Below are 6,767 nucleotides of genomic sequence, written 5' to 3' on the forward strand. Positions count from 1 at the left end.
CCTCACATACCCCACACCTCGACTTTTACCTCATGACCCTCCAAAAATCTGACCTTCTTTACTCCCACATTTAAATTGCTCCCATATATTATTTTTAAAAAATAGATTCTTATTGATGTTTTTTAACATTTCTTAGAGTTCTTCCAAAATGATATCCCTTAAAAATAATTTTTTTCAAAAGAAAAAAATTCAGTAAAACCAATCAATGCATGGAAAAAGTCTGGCACTTAATGCAGTACTACCCCTACCTGTGCAAAGGAGGGGAGAGGAGATGTCTTCTGTCTTCTTTGGGACCAATTTTATTTTTTGTAATTTCACTTGTTTTATTGTGGTTCTATTTACATTGTTGTAGTGATTGTGTATATTGTTTTTCTTGCTATAATTTCCTTTCTGAGACTCCAACTTTAAGGTCATATGCTAGAGGGGGTCCCCTGGAAGCTGTATAATTATGAGAGACATGGTATTCTTCAGTCAGAGCTTACCTCACTTACATAGTGACCTGAGCAGACACATGAATATTTCTCTTAAAGTTTTGTCTTTGAGACTGATGATGCTGGTGGTAATTGGGACTGTGGAAGGCCACACTCAAGTCCTGGGTCCCCAATGGCCCAACAATTATAAAATTATAAAATCTCAGTTCAGATACATCATGTGTAGAGCCACAATAAATTGGCCATCCCAAGTTTTAAAAATTGTTCTCTCCCTGAATCATCTACCTGAGGCTTTGAGCCTTCATTGTGATATACATGACTAATCAGAAAATAAACACTAAGAGCCAAGGGGTTGGGAGTTTTTGGAATTCAAAAATATGCCTTGTAAAAACGTGAACAATTATCTCTAGCTTGCATCACTCCCATATGACACCCCAGGTAGCTGCCTACCACTAATCCCAGTTGTGTGAGAAGGGATACAGTAACCAATACTGCTAATAAGGAAGCCTCTGGGACTCTTCATTAAAAGCATTTTTCTCCTGCTACTGAGGCAGGTAGTGGAAGCATCATCATGCCCACTTTACAGAAGATCAAATTGAGGCCACAAGGTTGGTAACATTCCTACTCCCATAGCTGTTACTAAGTGTCCGCTACTCAGAGCCTGGACCCAGGCGTTCCAACTGCAAAGGCAAGGTTTTTTCCAAGGCATCCAATTGGTCTCCTTTGCCCTGGTCTGCTCTCCTTAGGCCCCCCCGCTCCCCAATCCGGCGGGGGCTGAGCAGACCCCCTCCCCGCGTTTAGGCAGAGCTCCAAATGTTGACTTTGCCCCCAACCTGAAGCCTCAGCATTCATTCAGCTTTGCTTCCGATCAGTTGGCACTTGTTGGATGTTGGCTTTGCTTCGAAGTTGGCCAGTCTCCACCTCTGCCGTGTAACCTCCCACGGTCACGGCGGCAGATAGTGTCACGGACAACACATACTCTCTACATAAAGTGGGGCAGCAGACGCCCGCTGCGGCCCTACTCAACGTTCTTCCCCCAGATCAGGCCGCCCTCGCCTCGCCGGCGCCTCGGCCCGGACGCGCTAGGCACGTGCTCCAAGCAGGCTCGCCCCGAGGCCACGTGAGTGGGCAACGCCCGCCAGAGGTCCGGGAGGGCGAGGGCCGTGGGCCAGTGACTCTAGGGGTAATTTTACTCATTTGAGGCCGCGCCCACCTGGCGACTCGGCGAGGCAGCTCAGCTACCGTACCGCACCCCAGCCCCAGGGACTAGGAAGGGGTATTTAGCGCGTGCTGCGCCCTGCCCTCTTCTTGTACACCGAGGACGGAAGTGACGCAGGGCTAAGGGGAATAATAAAAGAGGCAGACGGATAAATTTTTAAAAAGCTATTACAGTAAACAGGCGGCGGAGTGACGAGCCTCCAAGGGAGACGTTCTCGCGATCTCGATTCCCCACTAACCGTTTTTTTCTGGCGGGCCAAGGTTACAAGGTTGCCGAGGTGGGACCAGACTTCCGCCAGGGCGCAGCACAGCACCCAGAAATCCCGACCAACCGCTACAGACGTAAGCTTCTCAGCGAGCACGCGGACGCAAGGCACGTTCGCCTCACTCCATTAGTTCCCTCGATAAGGGGCGGGGTTCACCTACCAACCCGAGCCGGCGCAAGACGCATGCGTACCCAAAAATCTTCGCCGGTAACCGTAATGACTACCTTTCCTGAAGCGTTTTAAGGTTGTCAAAGTCCCTTCCTCACCCCACCCAGACGTTTGTGTTCCGTATTCTTAGAGTTATCTCATTTTTGAGGTGAGTGAACGAAGGCCCAGAGAGGTAGAGTGATTTGTCTCATCTGGCACAGCTGCTGATAATGAAGAAGTGATGTGGTGGGATTGGGGGCAGAGAGATTGTGATGGAAGATTCAAATAAGCCTTGTGGATGTCTACACGTGATACCCCATTTCCTGTCTCTGCACCTTTGTGCTGGCAGTGCCCGTGCAGGTATACAATCCTGCCTCACCTCCATCTCTTAGAATTCTTTGTTTCCTTCAAAATTTTGCTCTAGTGACCTTCTACATGAAACCATTCCCTATTCCCAGATGCTAGTGCCACCCCCCCTCCTTTATATTTGGGGTGTATGTGTGGTATATATGCAAAATATTTTTAATGTGTCATACACATGTGTCCATGTTGTGTGTTCAGATAGAATGTAAGCTCCTTGAACAGTTTGATTTTTGTAGGGTTTAATAAATGTTTGTTAATTTATTAGGGACACAATTTAGAATATAGAACTTTTCTTAGTTGCAGTTTAGGGAGAATGCTAGTTTCAAAATTTGGTTACTGAATCCTTTTGATCTAATCTCATTTGAAAATGGAGACTGACTAGATCAAAAAATTTAGTCACAGAACTTCAGAGTTGGAAGGAACCACAAAGGACATCTAGCCCAACCCAAACCTAAATAAGAATCCTCTCCATAATATATCCCTAGGAAAGAAGTTCTCAGATCTTTCCTTTTTTTAAAATTGTGAACTTAAGAATTATCAACAAACGTTTCAGTATGTAAAGACCAAAAATGAAGTTAATATGTTAAATTGTGGACTTCTGATATGTAATTTGTTTTTAACATGTATATTAATTTAACGAATATGTTATATGTATATATAAGACTTTAAAAAGTAACAACATTGCCCTTATCAATTTTTTTTTATTTTCTTCAGTATACTTTGAATGTTTTATTGATGCTTTTTTCATCTCTCACTACCCACAAACTTGTGCTTCTTCCCAAATAGAAGTCCTCCCTTGTAACACATATAATCAAGCAAAACAAAGTAACATCTTGGTTACATCTGAAAACATGTTTCATATCTTTCTAGTATGTGATCTCTGTGGCAACAGGTAAGATGTATGCTTCACTACTGGTCTTTTAAAATCACTCTTGGTTACTTTTTAAATTAAAGTTCTGAATTTTTCCAAACTTAATATCTTTTGAAATATTGTGTAAATTACTCTAAGTTGTTTTCCTGATTCTGGTCATTTCTGCATCAGTTCACATAAGTCTTCCCAAGTTTCTTTGAGTCCATCATATTTATCATGAGCACAATCATATTCCATTACATTTACATACCATAATTTAAGGACTTCTGAATGACATAACTAATAAGAGGGTGTGTTAAAAGCCTCTCCAGATTCCTGTATTGCTCCACCTGCCAAAAAAGAGATGGGGGAAATTATGTGCTAGAGTTAGGGCAATTACAGCTGAATCCACTGGACAAAAATAGATAAGACATTTATTGAATTCTTAATATGTGCCAGGCACTGTGCTAAGTGCTGGGGATACAATACAAGCAAGCAAGACAGTCTAGCCCTCAAGTAGCTTACGTTCCAGTGGGGGAAGAAAATACATGTGAAGCTGGAGAGCAGGATTTACAGTACAGGTTTAGAACCAGTGTCCAGGAAGTTGGAAGGGTACCTGGTTCTGGGCAAAATATGGAGAAAACTGCTGTTAGAACCCAGGGCAATTTCAGGGTAGGGAAGTATGACTATCAACATAATAAAATCCTTATGAATTAACATTGAATTCCAATCCTTAAAAGTACTCAAAACCCTTCTCCCACCAGTGTCCACACTACTGAGTTAGGGATATGAGCTGACTCAAAGGTTTGTTTCTGGGGCCCATCATGTGACTTGATGCTTTTTTCATCTCTCACTACCCACAAACTGGTAGTGAGACTCTGCTATAGAGACTCAACCAATACATCTCCAACCTCCTTGACACCCTGAAACAAGTGGTAAACACTGATTCTGCCTAGCCACAACTGGGCTGGTTTGAAAACTTGCTACCTTCTGACTGTGACCATAACCTGGAGTAGGGACACACAAGATTGCAGACACTGCCAGAAATGTCTTCCCCACCCTCTTTTTATTTGGGGGGCCAAAGTGAGCAAATACTCATTCAGCCTAGCCACAAGAAGGAAAAGAGGAGAGCCAAGGGATTAACTGAGTTGTGAAAGACCTCACTGAACCTGAAGGAAAAGGGTCTGAAACACAGCTCTCCTCCCGGGGTATTCATGGCAGGAACCCATGTTAGTGAATTCTATATCCCCAAAATTGCAAGGTGTCTGCCTAGCCTAAGAAGTATACCCACCAACAAAAGGAGATAAGTTAAAAAGTGAATGATTATCTGTACTTAAAAAAAAAACAACTTCAAAGGCAAAAAAAAAAAAAACAGAGCACAAGCAGATTGATAAAGAAGCTCTCAAAGTCTAGAAAGGATAAATATTAAATCTTCAAAAAAATTTACAATGATCTCAGAAAATATTACAAAACAAAAATAAATCAATTTTTGGTGAAATACAGAAATCCATGTACTCTCAAGAAGACACAGAACAATGGTGGAACTCTAGAATGGTGCAAAAAAGAAATGAAATCCATAAAAGAAGAAATTAGGAATGTCAGAATTTAGAGCTCCAAATCCAGATCTGAAAAACTCAATTAGAAAAAAATGAATCTATGGTGGAAGTGAAAGAGATGACTTTTAGAACTCAAAAATACTGATGTGGAGGAAAACCTGTCAGAAAAGAAGCAAAAACATTTACCCCAATTTATTCATCCATTACCAAACAGAAGAGAACCTGCTTTGTTTCCAGTTCTTTGATACAACAAAATGTGCTACTATAAATTTTTGTACATATGGGGGGGGTTTTTTCCCTCTGTCTTTAATTTCCTTAAGGTATATTAGACCTAGTGATGGTTTTGCTGGGTCAGAGGATACATACAGTTTAGTGATTTGGAGGAATATGGTTCCAAATTGCTTTCCATAATGGTTAAATCAATTTTTGTACCTTTTCCTAAAGATTGAGGAAATTGGCCCTAGAGGAAAAGGAGGAGTAAAGGAATTAGGATGAGGAAACATAAGTGAAAAGAAGGGAAGGGCTTCAATAAAGAGTTGGAAAATGTAGGTAAGGTTATGACGTGGGGAAGGGATGGGCATGTTTTTAGGCAATGAGGAGGCAACCAGGTGATGAGAGAAGGATGAGTGAAGAAGAGCTAAACTTCTGAGGAGGCAGAAGGCAAATGGCTAAGGAGCACAAATAAAAGGGTTGACTTTGGGGAGAAACCATCCCTTCAAGATGGAGCAAAGAGGAAGAGAATAGGAGTGATGTTGAATGGTTTTGAGGCATAGATTTGGGGTGAAGAGAGTCTTCTTGGATGGTCTCAATTTGTCAAATAAAATATGAGGTAAAATCCTCTTCTGAAAAGGAGGGAAGCAGGCAGGGAAGGTGCAAATGGCTTAAGGAAAAAAATTGAAGGTTTAGAGCAGATTATGTGCGGAATGAGACAGGCAGTCAGTCCAGCAACAAAGCATTCTGGAGCAGCCGTGAGGGACAAGTTGAGATTAACATAAATTTATAGTGAGTCCAGTCAGCAGTTGTGTCATTTCCTCCACTACTTTTGGTGACGTGTGACTGGGATCTGAGAAGATGGATAATGGGGTTAATCCAAAGTTTAGGCTTAGAAAGGGATCCAAAAGTGGAAAACAGGCTATAATTGAACTACTCTATATAGGTCCATATTTAAAAGAGAAAGTAAGACTAGAGCAAGAGTGACTGGGAAAACTGGGAGAGTTTTGCAGAGAGGAGAGAAAACAGGTTTAGGAAAGGTAAGGCACAGGGAGAGGTGAAATGGATAGATTGCTGTCAAAAAGAGGGATTTCAGAATTCACAATGGAATGCTTGTGTGCATGATCAAGGCTATGGCCATCCCTGTATGTAATTGAGTTGAATAAAGATATGGACCATAAGAGTTAAAGAAGTTAAATAAATTAGGAAGTCTGTGTAATGGGGGCAAACAGGGAGCCTCCTCTCCTTACTGTATAATATCTGTTGGACTTGGGCTACTACTTCCCAGAAGGCTTCTTCACCTGTTGACCCTCATGACACCAAGTGTCTGAGGGGACATCAGTATATGTGTTAAGTATTGAAGTCCTCAAGAACAGATGTACATATTTAACATGGTTGTTTAACTAGGCATACCTTCTAGGAATTCATATTACTTCACATCAATTAACCCCTTTATCATTTGGGAAGGTTTTCTTGCTTGCTAGCCTCCATATTTTTTATGTATGTCAGTCTATTTCCCCACACTCTGCCCTTTTCAGAAATGGACAGCTATGGGCTCTCCACTCTTAGAAAAGTCCCCTCAAAGCTATTCCTTTCCCTTCAGTAGCCTCCACCATTCCCTGTCCCTGTTCCTTTCCCTCCCTGGGCTCCATACCATCTCGTTCTCTCTTCTTCCTCCTGCTAAAAACAAACTGAAAAATAAAAAACTGTACAGAAACTGAGTGAC

Source organism: Petaurus breviceps, unplaced genomic scaffold, assembly GCF_028583685.1.
Source record: "Petaurus breviceps papuanus isolate PSGF00001 unplaced genomic scaffold, PetGlider_PUasm1.0 90165, whole genome shotgun sequence".
Classification (NCBI taxonomy): Eukaryota; Metazoa; Chordata; class Mammalia; order Diprotodontia; family Petauridae; genus Petaurus; species Petaurus breviceps.